The 25238-nt window shown below is 40.3% G+C and overlaps 1 pseudogene; it reads left to right on the forward strand.

The window, feature by feature from the left end:
* Positions 1-338: 338 nt before the first annotated feature.
* On the forward strand, positions 339-23735 carry LOC145408496 (ATP synthase subunit a-like; annotated as a pseudogene).
* The last annotated feature ends 1503 nt before the right edge of the window (positions 23736-25238 follow it).

A 25238-nucleotide genomic window follows, 5' to 3' on the forward strand; every position in this document is an offset into this window, starting at 1 on the left:
CATCTACCTCTTCCTCTTTCAGGAGCAGCTCCACGGTAATGCCCACCGTACATACTGGGGAAGGAACGGCCACCATACATCCTTCTGCTGCTGCTCTTAGAGACTGTGGAACTGCAACAACAGCCATCATACATGTTGGGGAAGCGACAGCCACCGTACGCCCTTTGTCTCTCGAGGGTTCTCCCGGAGAGGAAGGCCCTTTGTGCGGCCAGCTCACTACCTCTCGAATGTGCGGGATGCCCTTTTCTCTCTCTCTCCAGGTGTGGTTCCCCGGGGGTGCTGCTGTTCCAGGAGTGGTGGCGAGGTCCTGTTCCTGCCCTGCAGCCGGTCCCTGGATGATGCCGGCCCCTGACGGACACCCTGCAGAAGAGGTGCCTCAGCCAGCCCCTGACGGCACCCCACTCTGTAGGCGACTGCAGCACCAGGCCTCCCAGGGCCAGCCTGCGAACCCCAAGGCGGGACCACTCAGGCCCCACTCCCAGTCAGCCCTCCGCCCGGAGCAAAAGGCGGCAGGCCCGACTCCTGACATTGTTTGGCCCCAGTCCCGAGGGCCACCTATCAGGTCGAGGCCCCCAGGTGGAAGGGCCTCCCTGCACCCCAGCTACGAAACATGCCCGGGCAGTGACGCCCCCGAGAGCTGTCCATTGCCTCCTACAGGAGAGCTCTCTCGAGGGGCCCTCTCCCACTCCTGGGTGCCACCTCTGCTAACCCCAGGAATAAGCGGTCCAGTGACGACCACGTCCACCTCTCGAGTCGTGTCAGAGACTTAGCAAACGTGACAGTGGTGAATGTGACCAGTAAGGCAGAAACAATACACTAGAAAGTGATGGTCAGTGAATATGAACAGTGAGACAGAAACTATACACAAGGAAATAACGGTCAGTGAATGTGGGTAACAAGACAAAAATGATATACCAAGATTCCTATCCTAACTGACCCAAGGTACAATGTCTATACCCAAGCCCTACAGAACCAGGGAAATGTATCAGTGGAGGCCCAAGACTAACTAAGAACAGTCAATAAAGACAGACACTGTAAACAGTGTCGCCACGGCTAAGTGACGTTCCCGCGCGTCGTGACTCAGGTACAGACATTGCACCTATGTGATATGTATGGTAGTACGGATTAACCTGGAGCTCCACTTCCTCCATATGTAGTGTATCCTGACGAGTATATTGAATGGAAATTGTGCCTTAACTCTAACACCTACATTGTGCCCTAGTGACCTGTCATATCTATGTGTATTAAAGAAAGTTGTATATTGCCCCTGACATCATTGCTGTGCGTGTGGACACATTATACCAATAGTAACAACTCTGTCACCTTGTCCCTTCCATATTCAGTGTATCTTTGTTCATGTATTGTAAGGAGTTTGGATTAAGACAATATATGTGTTAAGGTATACTGCCGAGTTTTTATATATATATATGGTGTAGCAACAGGTGCGGTTGTGCAGAAGTGCGAAAACTTAGATGTGTGCAGAAGTGCGAGTGTGGAAGAGGCCAAAGTGCGGGTGCGGAAGTTCGGGTATGGACCTATCATTAGGTGTGCGGTTGCCCAGTACTGATAGTGAACATTTAGCCTACACTGATACACATACCACAAACTCAGCCAGGAGACAGGGCGTGTGTGCTGGGCAATCCCCAGCCCCTTTCTTCCCCCTTACTCCACTGAAGCCAACCACCACCAACCGGGCTACAGCAAGGCCCGGTCTCCTTTAATGAGGAGAGAATCAAAACAACAAAATAGCCTACACTGATATCAAATCTGTCGACGTTGTCTACCTCCATTTTCAACAAGCTTTTGACAAAGTTCCATACTCCTTCAGAAGCTAAAAGCACAGAGTTTCAGTGGCAGTGTGTTCAGGTGGGTAGATGATTAGCTCACTGGACAAAAGTTGTAATAAAAAGAAAATAGTCAGACTGGATTAGCATTACAAGTGGAGCACCACAAGGTTCAGTGTTAGGTCCCATTCTTTTTATAATATACATAAATTATATTATGAAATATTATGCTCTAAGATTTCAAATTTTGCTGCCGATACTAAAATAGGTAACAGAGCATGCTCGATACAGCACTGCACAGGTAGGCAGTTCAGAGATCTTGATCAACTGTCTCCCTAGGCCAAAACATGGCAAATGGATTTCAGAATTAAATGTAAAGTACTAAACACTGACAGTAAAAATTTAAGAACTATTAATAACATGAATAGGGTCCAACTTGATAGGGTAAACCATGAAAAAGACTTAGGAGATATAATAACAAATGCTTTGAAACGAAGCAAACTATGTACAGAAGTTGTAAAGAAAAAATAGAAGCCAATGAACTGATTGGATTCATAGGAAGAACATTAGAAAATAAATCCGATAATAATTATCATCCTCACTTGTACAATTCCTTAGTACGCCAGCGCTTGCAGTATTGCGTTGTTTCGGTCACTATATTTTAAAAAGGGTATGGAGAAACTTGAAACAGTAGCTTACAGCGAAGGGTGACAAAGATGATACCTAGACTGAGAAATAAATCATACATGGAATGTTTAGAAGCCCTAAATCTTACTAAATGCAGGTTACAAGATTTAATTTAAATATTCTCCATATTCAAAGGACATGATAATATGGTCATCGATAAATACTGTATTTCTCAGTTGATCGCTCAAACTATACTAGAGGTAATGGACGTAAAATTATTTGCAAACGATTTCAGTCACATGAAGCTAAGAATTTTTTCTTTAACTGAGTTGTAATATATGGAACATATTGCCCTGTAATGTAGTAAACTGTGATACATTACTAACCTTTAAAAATCGTTTGAGTAAGTATCTGTCATCTGACCCCCAGCTAAATATGTTCACCCTTTAACAACACATTTCTGTGGTGTGTGTTAGTTTTCTTTTTCAGACCGTGGAGGAATCAACTGCTGAACAACATCGATACATACTGCTGATTTAATGTTAACCTCCCTTTCAGATAGATAGTGTAGAATAATATTTCCTTTCCCTCGTTCCTACGAAATTTCCATCACAGTCTGTCTATGCTGCAAGGTGGTCCTTCTCACTATTTCCTGCCGGCTTCGGCTGAAGGGTTTGGTGGGTGGGTGGGGTCCTTCCATCGTTTCTATCCTTGTCTTTAGCTGATAGAATAGTTTTGTTAGTTATAACCTTCTTTATACCAAACAGCCAAGAAAGGGCAAACAGGTCCGTTGCTGTTTGCTTTCCTTTGTACTCTCTTTCTCCCTCTTTGCCCGTCCCCCTTTCTCCCACCCTCTCTCCCACATTATTTCTTCTGTTCTCTCTCACACCCCTTCTCCCTCCAGCTCGAATCATCTTCCATCTTACCTACTGCTCTCTTCCCCCCCCCCCATCCCATCTCCCGTCCTCTCTCACCCTTCTTCCTTTTTTCTTCCTCCCTTCTTTCCTCTCTTCTTTTCCTCCTCCCTCGTTTATGAGCACCCATAAAAATTTAAGCTTTAAATTCGCGTCTGCCTTAAAGCTAATTATTCAAGGCACACGCAAGCCAGCAAAATAAGTGTCCCGGCCTTGTTAAAATCGGACAACACGATCAAGCTAGGATGAGGAGACTGATATGGCTCGGGAAGAAGGGGCGGCAGTGAACGTAGCTCAAAACGTAATGTCCTTTTCCGCAACGCTTTGCTTCATATTAGCACTTATTTAGAAAGTAATGAAACTGAGAAGCTTCCCACTACCCCTCCCAGTCCCTAATGACTCTCCTTTGTTTCATCCTCATCCCCACAACCATGCTTTTCTCACCTTTCTCATTCCCAACCTTCTCTCTCTCTGATAGCCTCCTCCTTCTCCTCTACCCCTCCAAATCCTTGTATCTCTCTCCCAGTTCCCCCTGCCCCATCCCTTTTTCTCCTCTCGTTTCTCACCCCCATCATCTCTTCCTCCCACACACACACACACACACACACACACACACACACACACACACACACACACACACACACACTTTTTTTTTCTTCATTTCGTAAGTGCCCTCACTAATTTAATTTTGCTCGGACACATTTCCATATTTTTGCCGCCACGATATTCCACCTTCATTAAGCACACGTCACACTTCCCTGCAAAACACCGCCTTCCTCCCTCTTATCTCGCCCACATCCATTTTAGTCCTTCACCCATTCAGCCCAAGGATTTTGTTTATTCCTGAAACCACAAACGACTTTTCACTGACGTCATATATATATATATATATATATATATATATATATATATATATATATATATATATATATATATATATGTGTATATATATATATATATATATATATATATATATATATATATATATATATATATATATATATATATATATATATATATATATATATATATATATATATATATATATATATATATATATATATATATATATATATATATATATTACATCGATAACCATTTCATTGTTAGCTACACTGAGTCGGATGGGTTGACGGATTTGTGGGGTAGGCAGGAGAGTTGGAGGGTTGATGGGAGTGTCGCTAATGGGAAACTAGGTCCTGAGTAGGCAAATATCATGAGGAATATATCCCTGGGGATATAGGCCCAAGGAGGAACATAGGGTCAGTGTGTAAGATGGGACCCCAGTGGTCTTCCACAGGTTAGTAGCCATCCAGGGCCGGTATGGAAGAACACAGGGTTTTACCCAGGCACCACCGAACATCCCAGTTACAGTAGATTCTCTCTCTCTCTCTCTCTCTCTCTCTCTCTCTCTCTCTCTCTCTCTCTCTCTCTCTCTCTCTTCGTCTTAGAATATATTGTATAGATAGATGAACAGATCGGCGCCTGGTGGTTTAGTGGGTAGTTACGATGCTCCAAGCGGACTGAGCTGGTGACGGTTTATAACCAAGGGATGGTTGGGGTTTACTGCTCACGTAATGCCACTCAGGGATGAGTGAGGTTGGTCACTTTCATCTTAAATGTCAGGACCAACTTGCCTAGCCCCGGGCTGCTACGTTTCCCATGGGGCGACATAAGATTAGATGATGGATGGATGGATGGAGATGGATAGATGATAGATAGACGGAGAGATGGACGGATAGATAGATAGACAGACAGATAGATAAACAGACAGATAAGAGAGATAAATACAATCAGTGAATTGGAATGAAATGGATCTGGACAACTTATGGAATGCATGTAAGGACTGCTTTGTTAGGAATGCTAGTGCAGTGTGTCGTTTTGCAAGAGTAACAATGAAGAAGAAAGGTGCGGCATCGTGGGAGGAAGGAGTGGAAGAAAAGAAGAAGTGGCTTGAGTGGATATAGACAGGGGTTCAACTGAAATAAGAACTGAATATACTGAGAGGAAGAAGCAATTAAAGATTCTAGTGAAGAGGAAAAAGAAGGAGGTCAATGATGATGTAGGAAGAAAAATGAATCCAAATTACTCTAAAAATAGGAAGTTATTCCGGAAAGAGGTGCAGAAATGAAGAAGCGACAGTGGAAAGAAATGAGAAAGCGTGATGGATGTAAGTGGTAGATTATTAACCCATTGTGATGAAGTAACGACCAGATGGAAAAAATATTTTCAAAGTCTGATGAATGGAAATGAAACGAGCAGAGAGGCTGTAAACATGACTGGTCTTGGGGGTGTGCAGAGAAGGAATGTACTGCCAGGAAACGTGACACTGGCAGAAGTGGAGAAATGTGAAACGGCTGAATAATGGGAAAGCAGCTGTGTTGATGAGGTGTATACAGAAACGATTAAGTGTGGTGGACAGAGTGGAATGAAAAGCTTGTTGGAGATATGCAAGAAGGCATAGATGAGTGAAACTGTGCCAGAAGAGTGGAAAAAGGCTGTGATTGTACCTATGTACAAGAATAAAGGTGAGTGATGTGAGTGCAAGAATTATCGTGGCATAAGTTTACTGAGTGTGGTAGGGAAGGTATATGGAAGAATTATTACAGAGAAAGTAAGAGATATATCAGAAGGCTTAGTGAGTGACGAACAGGGTGGCTTTAGGAGTGACAGAGGATGTGTGGATCAAATATTTGAAGTGAGACAGATAGTGCAGAAGGCTTGCAAGAAGGACTATAAGGTGTTTATGGCATTTATGGATCTGGAAAAAACATACTACAAAGTAAACAGAGAAGGATTGTTGAAGGCTTTACATATATGCGGTGTACATAGTAAGCTGCTAGTTGTATTTAAGAGATTTTTGTAGATGGGCATCTAAGTGAATGGTTCGCGATCAATGTTGGTGTGTGACAAGGTCATGTGATGTCCCTGTTATTGTTCAATATATATATATATATATATATATATATATATATAGATGGATGGATGGGGTGATGAGAGAAGTAACAACATGAGTAATGGAGAGAGGGATGGCGTTGGTAATGAACGGTGATGGATGGACTATCTCAAATTTGACGTATGCTGATGATGCAGTACTGCTTGCAAATACCGGACAAGAGCTTGGTAGACTAGTTCAGAGTTTTGTAGATGTCTGTGAGCGTCGTCCCTTGAGAGTAAATGTAAAAAGGAGTAAAGTGATGATTATTCAGAGGGAAGGTGACTCTCAGTGTGATGTTAGAGTGACTGGAGAGAGACTGATAGTGGTGTGAGAGTTCAGTTACCTGGATACAGTGACAGAAATGAGGAAATGTGCAAAGAAGTGGAAAGTAATGTGACACAACGACAGAAAGTACCGTACCTTGTGCTATGAAGGCCTTGATGAGAAACAGAGGCTTGTGTGTTGCAGCTGCGCGAGGCTTACATGAAGGAATGTTAGTAGCAAATTTAACATACGGGTATGAGACTATGATGTGGCATGAAAATGAAAAGTCAAGAGTAAGAGCAGTGGAGCTGGGACTATCGAGGAATATATGTGGAGTACAGTGAGTGGACAGTATACGGAATATGGTGATTCGAGAAAGATGTGGAGTGGGGAAGTCTGTGGACACCAAAATCAAAGAGAGTGTACTAAGATGGTATGGTCATATGGAGACAATGCGTGACAACAGAGTGGTGAAAAAGTATATATGAGCGAATTTGAAGGAGGAAGGAGGCGAGGTAGGCCAAGAAGAAGGTGGAGAGATGTGGTGGATGAGTGTGTGTGGAAAGGAGGTATGGAAGTCGATGAGGCTACGAGCCTGACAAAATATCGAGCTGGCTGGATGTATTGTGCGGAGAAAGATATGACCAGGGATTTGACACCCCTTTTTAACGTGACAGCGGTCGGACTGACTGGATCAGATAGGTATATGTGAAGCTCCGGCACGTGGTGGAAACCTTTTGTCTTATCAGATGGAGCCAGGATTCCGTGGGCTTGAATGGTGAATGAATAGAAGCGTGGCCCATTGAACTGGGCAAACTTTGGCTATCTTGACGCTGCTACTCCTCACCCCGCCCAAGGGTGGACACGGAGGCCTGGATGATGATGATTTCTTTATACATACATACATATATTTTGTTTAATTATATATAGGTATTTATTCATTCCCAAAAGGTTTAAAACAATTTATAACATATCTTGCTGCTGCTTGATTTTATTCCTTCTAGGAGACACTTTTCGAACTCGAGGTTAGATATGGTCATCATTAACCCGTTCACGACAAGGCGGCTTCCCTAAGTTAATGAAATCGCCGGGAGTTAACAGGAACAAATGTAAGATATCATCGTACTAAAAGGGATCGTCATAAATTATTAAGCATTTCAAATATGCTGTATTTCTAGCACAAGCCTTTTGCTATCACGGCTATGATATATATTTTCTGTGAGATTAAATAAGATCAGCAAAACACGTCAGTTACTTATATATCTTTTACATGCCTTTGTAGAAGTGTTCTTTAAAAGTTTGAAGGTTGTTCTAATCACCCATTATCCTATTTCCGAATCAGATCATTCCTGTATCTATGCTTATTTCGCCTCCTGTCCAATTTCCATGTATTATCTCCTACTGGTTTTATCCACTCTTTAATGTATTCATTTTCTAATTAATGTCCGTCCGCAAATTTTCTGGTCACATAGATAATTTGCGTAGGTCTTCCCTATAATCATGGTATACTCTGGCATATGATTTATGTTCACCTGCCGACTCACACACTTGGTAGTAAAATCACAGAAGTTTTGCGAGGCCGGAGAACCTATAGGAAACTATGCTGAACATTATTTTACAATGAAACTTGGCTGAATGTTCCCAAGTATTAATTATTAGTATTAGAAGAAACGGGCTATAAAAAGCGAAACGGCCAACAATTTAGGGCAACTGTTTATCTTCCTTTTTAAGTTTGAAGATTTAATTAACGAACTCCCATGCCTCTCACTTTTACTGAATTATTGAGAAGAGTTGGTTATATGCTACTATAGTCTCCGTAATAATCCAGCTATACTCTCTTATATATTTCGTCATGACCAGAAGGCTCTGCGGCTTTAATTTAGGTTTCCTGTCGGTCATCTACCTTATTAATAGTAATTCCACTACTGTAATAAGGTTATTACCACCAGCACTGAATATGTTTTCGATCTGGAGCTAATAACTCTGTTTACCTTTGTAATTACTTATAATGTTTCCCTATTTAAATAATACTCATTTCTTTGCCATCAACATAATGTTGTAGGTGGCTATTCGCCAAGGGAGGAAAGATTAAAAGAGGAAACTGGAGAGAGAGAGAGAGAGAGAGAGAGAGAGAGAGAGTAATTTCCCTCACCCCTGACTCCACCTTCATTATTTCCTCCTCCTCCTTTCTCCTGTTTCTTCTTGTTCTTCCTGAGGTACCGCCCCGTGCCAGTCAGACCAGAGACGTGTGGGAAAACTCTGGAAAACTTCCCTCTCATAAAAGCACGTCTTTAATTCAGGGAAAAGTGAGTGAGGGGGAGAGCGGGAGAAGTGATGGGAGTGCGTGGACGTGTCTCGGTATTTTACCACGGACGATTTTTTTTTTTTTTTTTTTTAGTTGTGGAAAATCCTATCGATCGTGTATATCAATTTACCTTGATTATTTCTTTTCCATCTTTATGAAGACACCAAGTAGTTATTATTTTAATACAAGAATTATTTCTTTTACATTGTTTTCACTTTCTTCTTCTTCTTCTTCTTGTGCTTCTGCTTCTTCGTGTTCTTCTTGCTTATTTCATTCCTAAGACAAATCCGAGCAAAGTTGATCTCTGATAAACTTTTCACTACTAAACGCGCACCTACTTAATTTATTAAACTTCTGACGATTTTTTTCTTACAGGATCCAAACGTTCAAACGGAAATGAAAATTACCTTCTGACCTACTTCTTGTAGTGACTGCACTTCAGTATTTTTCCACCTTGCATAAATTATTTTTCGGGTATCTGTCCATTACAGAGTACACTGCCACTTTTCTCCCTCCTGCATTAAATAAGTAGGAACGAGAAGAAACACAGTGGTCGGTGGAGTAGCCAATCATCCACTCACTCAGTGTAGTTGTGCTCTATTTCGTCGAACCCTACATTGAGTGACAAGCCAAATGTTTTCCTGTAAATCAGGAAATAATTTGATACGCTGGGTGGGCACCTTATAGCCAACCAACACGTGTTCCCTACTGGTCAACAAGTGGGTTGGCGGAGGGTTAGGGCCCATCCCCGGAAAGCAGCTAACTAAAAATTCAAACAAGAAGCCAGGTATTAGGACACACCAACAGGTGGCCACAAAGGACAGGACAAAGAAAATGGTACGGACTGAAACATGGAAGATGAGGGGTGTGAATGATGAGGTGAAAGAAAGATTGTCCAGGTGCCTGAGGGTGCAAAAGTGGGCATATGTGGATTAACTGAAACTAAATGGTGTGAGTGACAATTTGAGAAAGTGGGAGTATGGATGGGGTATATGCTCGGGAGTAGGTGAGAATGATACGGCAAAAGAGGGTGAATGTATTGTTGTGTGCAAGAGATGGGAGGAGAATTTCAGAGAGTATGGACCAGTTGGTTCAAGAATTGCGTGGGTAGGATTGAAAATGGGAATACAAGCATGGGCGATTGTGTGTGTGTGTGTGTGTGTGTGTGTGTGTGTGTTCTTACCTAATTGTTCTTACCTAATTGTATCTTTACAGGAATAAGTAAAGCTCGTACTGTCCCGTGTCTTAAACCGTATTTATCGTACATATCCTTAAATTTGTGAATTGTTTTGGCACACACTATTTCAGTCGGTAGTGCATTCCATTGATCAGTTGCTCTGTTTGGGAAACTGAATTTCCTTACGTCTTTATCACCTCTCTTCTTATGCATTTTTTTCCAGTGTCCTCTTGCTGATGCTTCTCCATATGTTAAGTAATCATTTATGTCTATTTTCTCCTTTCCTGATATGCACTTATATAGCATTATCATGTCACCTCATTTCCTTCTCTCCTGTAGTGTTGGTAGATTCAGTTTATTTAGTCTTTCCTGGTAACTTAGGTCCCTGAAGCTTGGTATTCATCTTGTAGTGGCCCTTTGAACTTTTTCAATCTTGTCTATATGCTTTTTGAGATGAGGACTCCAGACTACTGATGCATATTCCGGGGTTGGTCTAATGAATGATGTTATTATCCTTCTTAGCATGTCTACATTTATGTATGAGAATGCTATTCTCATATTTGCAAGCAGTGTATACATGTTCCGTACCTTCTCGCTGATGTGGTCAGCTGGAGATAGTCTGTTATTGATAATCACACCTAGGTCTTTCTCTCTTTCTGATGTGTATAGGGTTTTATTTCCTAACTTATAATCCCAATCAGGTCTTTTTCCACTTTTACCAAACTTGATCACATGACACTTGTCCACATTGAATTCCATTTGCCATGTACTACTCCATTCATGAAGTTCATTTAATTCTTCTTGTAGCTCTTTACAAGAGTCTGTGTTAGTAATTCTCCTTTGTATTTTTGCATCATCTGCAAACATATTCAGATAGCTCTCATTTCCAGTGTTACTGTTTATATCACTTATATACACTAAAAACATGATTGGTGCCAACACTGAACCCTGTGGTACTCCACTAGTCACTTCTTTCCATGATGAGTAGTTTCCTCTTAGTAGGCTACTGTCCTCATTTGTCTTTTTATGAGAAAGTCTTACATCCAACAAAACAGTTTGCCTCGAATTCCTCCTTGATGGTACAGTTTCCATAAAAGTCTTTGGTGTGGTACTGTGTCAAACGCTTTCTTGAAATCTAAATAGATACTGTCCACCCATCCTTCCCTTTCTTGTATTGTGTTTGTTACTCTGTCATAGTAGCTCAACAATTTAGTAACACATGATTTTCCTTTTCTGAAACCAAACTGTCTTTCTGTTATCATACTGTGTTCTTCTAGATGATTTACCCAAGCTTTTCTTATAAATTTTTCTAATACCTTGCTTACAACACTGGTCAGTGATACTGGTCGGTAGTTGAGTGGATTTTGTCTATTTCCTTTCTTGAATAAGGGGACAATATTTGCTTTTTTCCAAATATCAGGTAGTTTACCTTGACTCAAGGATTTCTTGAAAATTAAAAATAATGGTTTACTTAACTCTTTTGCACATTCTCGTAATACCCAACATGAAATTTCATCAGGACCACTTGCTTTTCCTCTGTCTAATCTACTTAACTCCTCCTGTATTACTTTTTCTGCTATTTGTATATCTGGTAGTATGTGTGGACATGCGTGTTCCACATAGTCCCTCTCAAAAAATTTTTTCTTCTGTAAAAACTAATTGGAAATTCTTATTTAGTGCTTCACAAATATCTTTCTCTTGTGTATAAGTGATTCCCTCGTCCGTAATGGATTGTATTATATCTTTTACTTTGGTTTTGCTTCTGATATAGCTGTAAAACAGCTTTGGTTGATCACTACTTTTATTTATTATATCCTCCTCAAACTGTTTTGGGGCTTCCCTCCTTATTCTTGTATAGTCATTTCTTGCCTGTTTGTAATTATTATACGCCCTTTCACTATTGTGTCTTCTGTATCTATTCCACAACAAATCTCTTCTTTCTTTTTATTTTTTACATTCTGTATTGAACCATTTCTGTATTTTCTTATCTGTTTCTTTGTGCTGTGGGATGTACTTCTGGACTCCAATTTCATAAAATTCACAAAAATTTTTATATACAGCATTTAAATCTTGTCCTCTAAGCTCATTTTCCCAATCAACTTCTAAGAAATACTTCTTTAGATCTTGATAATTTCCCTTTTTATAGTTTAGGCTCTTTTTGTAACTGTCATTGCTGTTTACTATGTCATATGCTATCCTGAAGTTATAATTTAGTACTGCATGATCGCTTTTGCGAGTGGAGGGTGATATATTAAACTGTCAATATCATTTTCTTGCCTAGTAAATATTAGATCTAGCACTGAAGGTACATCAAGTCCTCTTTTTCTAGTGGTTTCCCTCACATGTTGCGTTAAGAAAAACTCTTGTACGAGATCCAGGAGCTTTTGGTCCCAACAGCTTTCTTGGCTATTTATACCTAGAGTATTCCAATTTATATTTGTATTGAAGTCCCCAGTTAGTATAATTCTTTCCGATTTCTCTTCCAATTTATGTAGTAATGATCTTATACTCTGAATTGTACTCTCTGCCAGGTCCTCATATTCGTCTCTTTCCCATGTGTTTGATCTGGGTGGCATGTACAAATTGGCTACAATTACATTACCTTCAGATGTGTCGATCTCTACTTCAATCAGTTCTACTTGTGAGGGTATATCTAGTTCTATTTCTTTGACTTTTAGATTTTTCTTAGTTAATATTATAATTCCTCCTCCTTTTTTTAAATTTCTGTCTCTTCTCCATATATTGTATTCCTCTAAGTTTAGTATGTCATTGGATATCCTTGGTGTTAATTTTGTTTCAGTTAGGCATATTATTTGTGGTTCATTTTCTCTGACATAATCATTCATCTCTAGTAATTTAGATATCATTCCATCCACATTTGAGTACATCAACTTTATCATCTTGTTTATATATTTGTCATGACATGATTCTACTACCTTCCTCCTTTTTCTTCCATCCTGTTTGTGTACCACTTTCGTACCTGCAATCCTATTACTTTGTAAAAAAATTTCTTCTTCTCCTCTTCTGATCTTCCCTCATTTTTTGTTTTTGCTTGCTCCCTTTTCTCTTTCAGTAATTCCAGTTCCTCTTGTGTTAGGCATCTTTTTATCCATACATTTTTGAACTCCTCTTTTTCCATAAGATTCTTTGCATTTTTTAGTATCTCTTCCACAGTGTTTACACTCTGGAAAGTCACCTTTAGAGGTCTTGTCTTGCTTTTCTCGTATTTCCCTAACCTTTTGTGTTCCTCTATGTCTTTACTACAGATTGTGTGTGTGTGTGTGTGTGTGTGTGTGTAAGCTCCAACGCAAGATTGTGCAAGCAGAGTGAATGAAGAGTTCTGGGCGGATGTGGAAGCGTGCATGAAAAAGTTTGAGAGGAATTAGAGAGTGTTTTTGACTGGATATATAAATGGAAAAGTAGAGAATGTGAAGATGGATGGAGTAATTGGTGAGTGAGCTGTGCCTGCAGAAGTAGAAGAGAATGGCGGCGCTCTAACGGACATCTGTGTAGGGAGGGGGTTGGTGATGACCAATACCCTCTTCAGACACAAAATGATCCACAGGTATACGTAGCTAGTGACGAGAAGGGTGGGTGGTAAACTGAATGAACGGCAGTGATTGAATATGTGTGTGTGGATAACAGAGTGAGAAGATATGTAATGGATGAAAGGCACACAGAGGCTGAGGTAGTGGATTTTCTGACAACCACTTGGTGGTGGTGAGAGTCAAGGTTCAGATGCAATTGGGGAATAGAAGGAGGAAAGGACAGTGGGAATTAGTCTATATAAGCATGGTAGAAAGGTTGCAAGAGGATGGAAAAAAGGCTGAATATTAGAGAGATGTGGAGGAGTGATTGAGTAAATATGATTTGGAGCAGATTGAGGAGGTGAAAAGTGTGTGCTGGATTTTCACAGAAGAAATCTGTGCAGCATGTGAGGTGGTGTGAGGGATAAAGAGGAGACGAAAGGGGGTGCAAGAAACAATATGGTGAGGCAAGCTATGGTGCAAAAGAAGAAAAAATATAGAGTGGATGGGAAGTAGAGGCATGGAGAAAGTTAAATGATGCAAGAGAGAGTTATATGTAGAGAGGAAGAGCGAGTTGTATGTAGAGAGGAAACAAGAGATGAAAAGATCAGTAAGAGAATGTAGAGAGAGTCGATGAGGAATCTGGAAGGAATTTGAGTGTAACGTGGAGGGAATGTAAGAAAATGTTCTGGAAGGAGGTAGAGTTAGACAAGGTGATAAAGAAGTTAGTAGGGGAGTAAGAGATAAATATGGTAGATTGATTGTGAAGAAGGGAGAAAAAGCTAGCAGATGCAGTGAACACTTTAAGGAACTGTTAAACATAGAAAATGAAAGTAATGCCAGGATAAGTTGCAGGGAAATGGCTGGGAGAAGGAGGGTCTTGAGGAGGGAGGAAGAGATCAGTAGGATGGAAGTAGTGGAAGCATTGAAGAATGCCTAAATGGGGAAAGCCCCAGGAATTGATGAAGCGTGTGGTGAAGTGCTGAACCATGGTGGAGAGAAAGTAGTAGATTGGATATGGAAAATGTTCAGATTATCCTGGGAGGAAGGTAAAGTCCCAGAGGATTGGAAGTCAGGTATAATTATTCCCCTGTGCAACGGTAAATGGGAAAAAGTAGTGTGGTAATCATAGGGGCATTTCCCTTCTTAGTGTAACAGGAAAAGTATAGGGTAGGATACATATTGACAGAGTTAGAGGAATAACAGAGGAATCATTTGGAGAAGAACAGGGAGGTTTTAGGAAGGGATGAGGTTGAGTAGATCAGATGTTCATTCTCAGGTCTTTAGTGCGAAAAGTTTCTAGAAAGAGGAAAGAAGTTGTATGCGGCCTTCATGGAGTTGAAGAAAGCACATGGCAGAGTGGATAGACAATGAACGTGGAAAACATTGAGGTTATGAGTAAATGGGAAGTTGTTGAATGCTGTGAAGAATATGTATGAGGGTGCTAAGGCTGCAGTGCATGTCGATAGTGAACTTAATGAATTTCTCTGTCTGAATGTTGGACTGAAACAGTGATGTGTAGTGTCTCCATGATTGTTCAATCGGTATATGGATGGGGTTATGAAAGAGATACAAGGTTGAACACTGGATGTTGGAGTGGCCCTTATGAGTGAGGGCAGTGTTTGGAAGCTTCGTATATTGTTTGCAAACTATACTGTATTGTCAAGTGAAGACGATGGGAAACTGCAAAGCTTGGTGAATGAATTTGGAAGACCGTAAGAAAAGAAATATAAAGGTGAATGAAGGGAAGAGTAAAGGTATGGTCTTCGAGAGAAATGAAATCACTGAATGTACAAATGCACAATGAGGTTGGATGATGATGAGATAAAAAATGTGAGTACATTTAAGTACTTGGGTAGTGTGATGAGTAAGGATGGAAGTATGGAAAATGAAGTGCTTGAAAGGGTACAACATGGAAGAAAGTTTGTTGGTGATGTTGTTGTTGTTGTTGTTGTTTTTAAGCAGTGCAAAGATATAGAGAGGTGAGCATGGACTTTTAAAAATCGTTACTTGATAGTACTGTGATACCAACTCTATGGTATGAAGTGAAGCTTGGACCTTGTTGGAAGGACACAAGTCAGGAGTGTGGGCAATGGAAATGAGCTATTTGAGAGGTGCATGTTGTGTTAATGGAGACAGACTGACAGATGAGTAACTGAAGGAGCGTTATGGTGTGGATGTGGATGTGACAGTAAGCGTTGGGAGAAATACAGTGAGGTGGTTCGGCAATATGGAGAGGATTGACAGCGAGCGACTAACGAGGAGATTGTATGTGAGTGAGGTGGAGGGGGGAGAGAGGGAGGGGGAGGCAAGGATGAGATGGAGGGATGGAGTGGAGAGGTATATGAGAGAAGGGTGTGTGAGCTGGGGGGAGGGCAGTCAAATTGCGGGGGACAGGGTGATATGGAGGCGATTTCTTTGTCGCCAGCCCTTGCAGGATTAAGGCGTCTGGCAACAGACAGATATATAGATAGAGAAGAAACGTTTTTGCATATATTTGTCTTCATCATTTACATCATAAAATTTATACTCATTTTTTTGTAAAAATTTGCACCGGTACCTCTTTCCAGCCTCTGCATTAATAAAATTATTCACACACACACACACACACACACACACACACACACACACACACACACACACACACACACACACCGCTCGCTGGTGCAGTGGTAATGTTCCCGCTTGCCAACTGGTGGACGGGAGTTCGCGCCTCGCTCAGGTTGCGAAAAGTTTCACTGACGAAGTGGGTGGTTACTGTCCCCCTTGAGCAAGGGGACGGGTGTGTGCGTGTGTGAAGGTCACAGCCTTGCCCTTAGATCGGACTATATGAGCTCTCAGCTCCCTTCCGGGAGGGTAAAAGCTGACAATCACGACCATCAAGTGATCCTGACCGACCCGGTGAATTACACACAGCCACTCGCGATACCATTATTGTTATGTGACCTTACATATCTTTTTTCCCGACATTTTATAATTTAGTCCCATTTCTTCCCTGTTTTTCAAAATAAGCACCCAAGAAATGGTGGTAAAGCAGTGGCGACCATCATCCACTCACTTGATGTAGCACTACCTACTTCTTCCTTCATCTGTTTCATTGTTTTTCTGTGTCTGCCCTCCTCTGTTCCTCTTTCTCCCATCTTTCCTGTCAGCTTTATTTTTCTTTCTCCCTTTTCAGGTGCCCTTACATTGAGTGACAAGTTCAATGGTTTCCTGTAAGCCTGGAAGCCATTTACAACGCTGGGTGGTAACCATATTACCAACCCATATGTGTTCCCTACGTGTAAACAAGTCGGTTGACGGAGGGTTAATGACCCTCCCTGTAAAACAACAAATTCAAAGACAAACGGCCACCCTGTACGAGATAATGGCGTCTTGCTTTGGAGAGATAGAAAGATCCACGCTTGTTAGTTTTTACTTTAATTTCATTTGCCCGTATTTCATATGCTGGCCATTATCAAGACTTTTTACTATCTGTTAACCGATTATTTCCAAGCAGGTAAAGGACTGTTATAGTATCTGTAGCAGGCTTGAAGGAGTGTTGGTGCCAACTTCAACATACGGATGTGAGACTATGGTGTGGCGTGAAAATGAAAAGTCAAGAGTAAAAGCAGTGGAGATGGGATTGCTGAGGAATGTATGTGGAGTACAGAGGGTGGATAGGATTCGAAATAATGCGATACGTGAAAGATGTGGAGTGAGGAAGTCTGTGGACACCAAAATAGAAGAGAATGTACTGAGATGGTATGGTCATGTGGAGAGAATGGATAACAATAGAGTGGTGAAAAAGGTATATATGAGCGACTCTGAAGGTGGGAGGAGGCGAGGTAAGCCAAGAAGATGGAGGGATATGGTGGATGTGTGTGTAAGGAAGAGAGGTATGGAACTTGGTGAGGCTAAGGGTCTGACAAGAGACTGAGCTGGCTGGATGAATTTTGTGAGGAGAATTGTATGACCAGGGATTTGGCTGAACGGGACAGCTTTCGTATTGGCTCCATCAGATAGATATATGTGAAGCTACGGAACATTGCGAACTTTTATGTAGCCTATCTGATGGAGCCAGGATTTCCAGGGCTTGAATGATAAGTGAATCGAAGAGTGGCACATTGTATTGGGGCAAACTTTGGCTGTCTGGATGATGCTACTCCTCACCCTGCCCTAGGGTGGGAAAGGAGGTCCGGATGACAATGATGATGAGGAGAAGGTTTGTCCTCGTTTGGACATCAGTCAGGTCCCAGCCAATTGCTGCGGTGAATAAGGTGAGATCAGTGATCCAGCCTGATATTGGGGCAGACAAGTGCCGAACCCCAGACAGAAAAGAGCTCCAGATACGCTTCAGTAACTTCTGGCCTGGACTTGCTGAAAGGGGAATGTGTGTCTGAAGAGGACTTATAAAGTACTGAGATTCAGAAACTCCAAGGCGGGACAGGGCTCGACTAGGTGGAGTATATGAGCTACTGCGTGAACCATGATTATTTACATGAAAATTGTGTACTAATTAAATGATGCAAGAAGTGTGATTTTTCATTGGAAACGAGACTCACAAGTGGACTGGGATCATGAAGAGCAAAGTAAGATGTTGCTGTTAAATTCTTCGAATATAAATATATATATATATATATATATATATAGATATATATATATATATATATATATATATATATTGTTACATAGCATATGATTTCATCATCCTTTGTGTAATTTTAACGCATAGTTGCTGCATGTTTGATCACGAGCGTGTTCTGCCTCAGTCCCCCCCTTCTACCGTTATAGTAGAGTAAGTCGTTCTCTCTGTTATACTTTGCGGGATTTTCAGCTCTCTGTCCCCATGGCTTCATTTGCGCGTCCTTCTTACAAGTTGTATCAAGCTCTCCTGGCCCCTATATAATGAGCTGAGTCTCTGCATCATTGCCACTTAGATCTGCTCCTCATTTTGTTCACATCTCTGTCCTCCCCTGTACAGTTATTATTGTTGTGAGTGCTCAAGAAGTCTCCAACCATCTAGCAGCTGTGTGTAATTTGAGTATAACTGTTGTTGCATTTTTTCTTGTACTGTATAGCATAAGTTTAATTTGTAGGCCTAGTGAAGTTTTTGTAATTCATGTAGGGTTCTTTATGTCATTTTTGATAATAGTTTGTATCTGTAATTATTTATCTGGCATTCACTGAGTATTATCTGGTATCTCATTTTATCAGGGCTGACTTAGATAAATTTACTCTTGCTAATTTCGTGTTAATAGAGGCTATTGCAGTTAACCATATATTTAACCTGTTTTTGCCATTACATTATCCTTATGAGTCCCGAATGTTTTGTTGTTAGTTTGTGCATTAAACTTTAACTTGTAATTTTACCTAACTCTTTTGTTTTGAACCTGGAACTTTACGGGACAGTAGTGATTTTTAGTATTCTCACTTAAAGTGTACATTATCTTTCTCTGTTCCGTAACATAAATTTGGCGACCTCTCATCAGTATATTCAGGATATTATCATAAGGATATTGTTTGATACTTTGTGACTGTGATATATTCATGATGGCTACTATTTCTACACTTGATGAAGCCAAAGATTTTTTGTCAAATGTGCAAACAGTGTGTGATATAGAAAACAGAACAAAGAATGAACTTAAACTTGTTGCTCAACAATTGGGAATTGCAGTTCGCTCTCATCATTCTAAAGATCAAATTGTTGGCATGATTAATAAAAGCTTGTTTAATGTAACTCCTCCAAATGAGCAAACGCAGATTGAATTAGCTAAGTTACAGCTAGCCCTGCAGGAGGCTCGTGTGAAGGAAGCTGAATTTCAAGCACAGGCTAAGGAGGCTGAGTTTCACGCACAAGTTGAACTTGCTAGGATTCAGGCAGACCATGAGTATCGCAGGAAACAAGGTGGAACTGGATCATCTTGCTCTGATGATTTTGATGTGGCTAAAAATGTTAAACTTGTCCCTCCTTTTAATGAATCTGATTTAACAAAGTATTTTCAGTTGTTTGAGAGGGTAGCTACAGGTTTTAATTGGCCTAAGGAGTATTGGCCAGTACTCCTTCAAACTGCTCTCACCGGTAAAGCTCAAGTAACTTATGCATCTTTGCCTCAGGATCAGTCTGATAATTATGATGTAGTAAAGAGCTTGATTCTTAAGGCCTATGAGCTTGTTCCTGAAGCCTATAGAGTAAAATTTAGGACAACTTACAAGCAAGATAAGCAATCCCATGTTGAGTATGCAAAAATCAAAGAAGATCTGTTAGAGCAGTGGTTAAATTCTAAGAATGTGGATTCTGATTTTGACAAATTTAAGCAGATGATTTTGCTGGAGGACTTCAAGAGGTGTATTTATAAAGATGTAAGCCTATATCTTGATGAGAAAAGAATAGATAATTTGTCTGATGCTGCAGTTTTAGCTGATGAGTATGTTCTCACTCACAAGAGATATTCTAGAGAAAAAGGGAAAGCTGAGAGTAAGTACGTTGCCTCCACTCAGAGTACAGGTAACAGGAAAGAGAATAAAGATGATGTTTCTCAGGAAGTAAATACCAGCTTCACCTCTAGATTTCAGAAAAGTAAATGTACTTATTGTAGTAAGCTTGGTCATACTACGGAGAGATGTTTCAGGAGACAGCGTGATGTGAACAAAAAGGAGTCTTTAAATATTCAGTCAATTGGTCTAGTGTCCACTCTTGAGAGTTCCCAGAATTCTTTAACTGAGTTAACTGAACCTGCTTTGAGGGGTAACTTAAATTCTCATGATGGAGCTCCTCTTTTGAGCAGTAACGTGGGTGACACTCTCAAGAGTTCATGTGCTAATTTCCTGTCTGATGGTTTTGTCAGTCCTCTGGACAGTAATGACAGGAAATCGGTTCAAATATATCGTGATACAGGTGCTTGCCAATCCCTTATGCTGACCAGTGTTCTAGGCTCTAATGTTAATTCCTCTGATGAAACTGTAATCTTACAAGGTGTAGGGAATAATTACTTCTCTGTCCCTCTGTGCAGAGTGAATTTAGAGTCTGGTTTTGTTAATGGTTCCGTTATGGTTGGGTTGGTTGAGACACTCCCAGTGTCAGGTGTAACTTTCTTACTTGGAAATGATATTGGTGGAAGTCAAGTGTGTCCAGCTCCTCAGTTGTCTAGTGAGCCAGTGGCTGCGTCCCAGGATTGTGATGTCCCTGATGTGTTCCCTGCATGTGCTGTCACTAGGGCTAAGTCTAAAGTTACTGGTGATTTAGAGGATAATGATGATGATGATGTTATCCTAGCTGACACTTTTCTTGCTAATTTGGACCACTCACCAGATGAGGCAGTACCCCGTAGTGTTGATAATTTGTCTCGTCAAGAGTTGGTTGAGTTGCAGGTTGCTGACCCTGAGTTGAAAGGTCTAGCTAACTCTGCTTACAGTGAAGAAGAGTCAGCCGGTGCTTCTACTTGTTATTATGTAAAGTCAGGAGTACTTATGAGGAAGTGGAGACCCCCAACAGCATCAGCCGACTGTGAATGGGAGGTTGTACATCAAGTTGTCATCCCTCGTGTTTGTAGGCAGGATATCATTAGAGTGGCTCATGATTCCAGTTTGGCAGGACACCTTGGAGTGAGGAAGACTGTGGCACGCATTTTGAAACACTTCTACTGGCCAGGTATCTTCAGGGATGTTTCCTGGTATTGTAAGTCTTGTCACACCTGTCAAGTTGTGGGGAAGTGTAATCGGACAGAAAAGGTTGCACCTCTAGTTCCCATTCCTCCTTTTGAGGCGCCTTTCACCCGTGTGTTGGTGGATATTGTGGGCCCTCTTCCTAAGACTTCTTCAGGATTTTCTTATGTGTTGACCATGATTGATATGGCTACTCGTTATCCTGAAGCCATTCCACTTAGAAATATCTCAGCAAAGAACGTGGTTAAGGAAATGCTAGGGTTCTTCACAAAGTTTGGTCTGCCCAAGGAGGTACAGTCAGACCGAGGAAGTAATTTCATGTCAAATGTTTTCAAGCAGTCTCAGAAAGAGTTGGGCATCACCCAGATCACGTCTTCAGCTTACCATCCCCAGACCCAAGGAGCATTGGAGAGATATCATCAAACACTCAAATCGATGCTCAAGAAATACTGTTTGGAACATCATAAAGACTGGGATAAAGGTCTTCCATTCGTTGTGTTTGCTGCAAGAGAATCTCCAAATGAATCACTGGGCTTCTCACCTTTTGAACTACTGTTTGGCCATGAAGTAAGAGGACCCTTTAAGTTACTCAAGGAATGCTGGCTGGGTTTGTTCCTAAGTGGTTAGTCATTCAGGAGTTGGTAGGGGCAGGTAATTTTGTTTTGCTGGTTGTGCTTCTTGGGTCTGCTCTTGTGACTTTGTATTTTTATCTTCGAGTATCAATTATGTCTTTGACTATCAGGACTCCTAGGTTGGTAATTTCTTTTGCGGATCAGCAGAGGTTCAAATGGGTTATGCCATGCTGTATGTTTGTTAATTTTTTTGGACTTTTAATTCCGTTTGTGATTATAATTGTTTGGTTGATTAGTTAAAAAATAACGTAAGTTTGTCAGGCTTAAGTTATCCTGTGAGGATATCATCCGATCCCTCAGATGGCTCCTATTTTGTGGCTGAATTTGGTTATTATGTTTTTAATTACGTTTATTGTTTTTATTGTAATGAATTATTATATTAGAGTTCCAAAAAAAATTGAATCTAGATCGGTGGAGATTGGGATTGTAGAAAAGATCTGAAAGTGATAGCAAGGTTATTTTCTATTTTTGAACCTTCTTCTGGTTTAATGGAGTTGGAATTAAATTGACTTTCTACTTTTTTGGGGTTGGTATTTTTGCCTTATATTTATTGGGTTTCTCCTTCTCGGTGGTCTGTTGTATGATATAAGTTGAATATAGTATTACATCAAGAGTTTAGGAATATTCTTGGGCCTAAATTACAAAGTAGAACTATTATTTTTGTTTCTCTGTTTTCGTTTATTGTTTTTAATAATTTTTTGGGTCTTTTACCTTATGTTTTTACTAGATCTAGGCATTTAGTTATGACTTTGGGGTTAGCTCTTCCTCTTTGGTTGACTTTTATGATTTATGGTTGGTTTAATCATACTCAGCATATGTTTGCTCATTTAGTTCCTCAGGGAACGCCTGTGGTTTTAATACCTTTTATGGTACTAATTGAGAGTATTAGAAATATTATTCGGCCCGGGACTTTGGCGGTTCGGCTTATGGCTAATATGATGGCTGGACATTTGCTGTTAACTCTTTTAGGGGGGACTGGTCCTTCACTAACTTCTTATTTTTTAGTTCTTTTATTTGTTGCTCAGGTTTTACTTCTTTTGCTTGAATTTGCTGTTGCAGTTATTCAATCTTATGTTTTTGCCGTTTTAAGAACTTTGTTTGCGAGAGAAATTAACTAATGGCATCATCACATGGACATCATGCTTATCATTTGGTAGAAATAAGACCGTGGCCTTTAACTGGGTCTATTAGAGCGATAATATTGACTACTGGGTTAGTTAAATGATTTCATCAGTTTAATATAGACCTTCTTGTTTTGAGGTTTGTTGCTGTTGTTTTGACTATAATTCAGTGGTGACGGGATGTAGTACGTGAAAGGACTTATCAAGGATTACATACTAGAGTTGTGGTTGCTGGATTGCGGTGGGGGATGATTTTGTTTATTGTCTCGGAAGTTTTCTTCTTTTTTTCGTTTTTTTGGGCTTTTTTCCATAGAAGGTTGGCTCCTGCTGTGGAAATTGGTATAACTTGGCCTCCTAAGGGAATTGTCCCGTTTAATCCGTTTCAAATTCCTCTTTTGAATACTATTATTCTTTTGTCTTCAGGAGCTACGGTGACTTGGGCCCATCATGCTATTATGGGGTCTAATCACAATGAAGCTCTTCAGAGTCTCGGTATTACTGTGTTTTTAGGTGTTTATTTTACGGCTCTTCAGGCTTTTGAGTATTTTGAGGCTCCGTTTACTATTGCTGATTCGGTTTTTGGGTCTTGTTTTTTTGTAGCTACGGGTTTCCATGGTTTACATGTGATTATTGGTACTACTTTTTTGATGGTATGTTTATATCGTCTTTATATGTGTCATTTTTCTCCGACCCATCATTTTGGCTTTGAGGCTGCTGCATGATATTGGCATTTTGTTGATGTAGTTTGATTGTTTCTTTATATTTTTATTTATTGATGAGGTGGTTAAGAAATAAGTAAGTAGATTAGAAAGCGAAGTTTTGCACTTAGTTTCGGCCTAAGCTTTGACTATGTAGTCTCTAATTTTGGTAGAAGCCAAAGGAGAGGCTAATCACTGTTAATGATTGAAATGAAGTTATCTTCCTATCAAGAGAGGGCTTCTGTGGTGTAAGTATAACACGATACGTTTTCGCTGTATAGTTAAAATATTTTTTTAGAAGCTAGTCACTTTTAGATGTAATCATCTCTTTCGCAACTTCAACGCGATATTCTACAAATAAATTATAAAAGTAAATATTAAAGAATGAAAGTATGAGGGTTAAAATAAGGAAGATTTTTATAAAGGATTTAAAGTTTCTATCACTAATTATTTGATGTAGTTTAGACGAGTTTATTAATGTTTGGAAGATTCCTTGGCCTCCTCTGATTTCGGATCATCCTTTATCGATTGTTTTAGAGTAGTTTTGACCTATATTAAGGCTATATTTTGATAGGTTGAAGGTGGATAGGAATGGTAGGAATCATATGGAACCTGAAAATACTACTAGAGGATAGAGGTTGAGTGAGTTTAGTTTAAAGTTTACGTTTATAATATTGAGTAGATAGCCTATTAGTCCCCCTAGGATTCTGATTGTTAGTACTAGGTTTTTTATAAGGGGAGAAAGGCAAATAGTGTAGGATTCTGGAAAAATTAGCCAAGATAATAGTGCTCCCCTGAGGATTGCTCCTCTTCTAAGAGCTAATATGGGTGAAGTTATGATGGAGGATGAGTCGTCAATGTTTCTAAATCTAGCTAAGTTAAATTCTCTGGTTATAGAGTAAAAGATCAGGCGGAAAGTGTAGCATACTGCAAAGATGTAGAGAAATAGGATTACAGTATTGATCCATCTTATAAAGGCGATTTCTAGGATAAGGTCTTTTGAGTAGAATCCTGCTAGAAATGGGGTTCCGCATAATGCTAGATTTGCAAGGTTTATACATATGCAGGTTAAGGGCATGGAGGTTACTAGTCTTCCTATTAGTCGGATATCTTGGTATTCTTTTACATTATGAATTATGGCTCCGGCGCACATGAATAAGAGAGCTTTGAATAATGCATGGGTGAGAAGATGGAAGAATGCGAGGTCTTTAAATCCTAGGGCTAGGATCCTTAACATTACCCCTAGTTGTCTAAGGGTTGATAGGGCAATGATTTTTTTTAAGTCGTATTCGAAATTAGCTCCTAGGCCTGATATAAATATTGTTAGAGATCTGAATAGTAGAAGGGTTGGTAAAGTTGTTTCTGATAATGCGGGCCTGAATCGGATGAGGAGATAGACTCCAGCTGTAACAAGGGTTGAGGAGTGAACTAGAGCAGATACCGGTGTTGGGGCTGCCATGGCAGCTGGAAGCCAGGCAGAGAATGGGATTTGGGCTCTTTTAGTTATTGCTGCTGTAATAATAAGTCTTTTTATTAATAGTGCGGAGTTGTCATCCAGGTAAAGTACGTGGAAAATGAAATTTCATCCTCCTTCAACGAATATTAAG

This window comes from Coenobita brevimanus, chromosome 77, assembly GCF_032717465.1.
Source record: "Coenobita brevimanus isolate Jiangsu-jjx chromosome 77, ASM3271746v2, whole genome shotgun sequence".
Classification (NCBI taxonomy): Eukaryota; Metazoa; Arthropoda; class Malacostraca; order Decapoda; family Coenobitidae; genus Coenobita; species Coenobita brevimanus.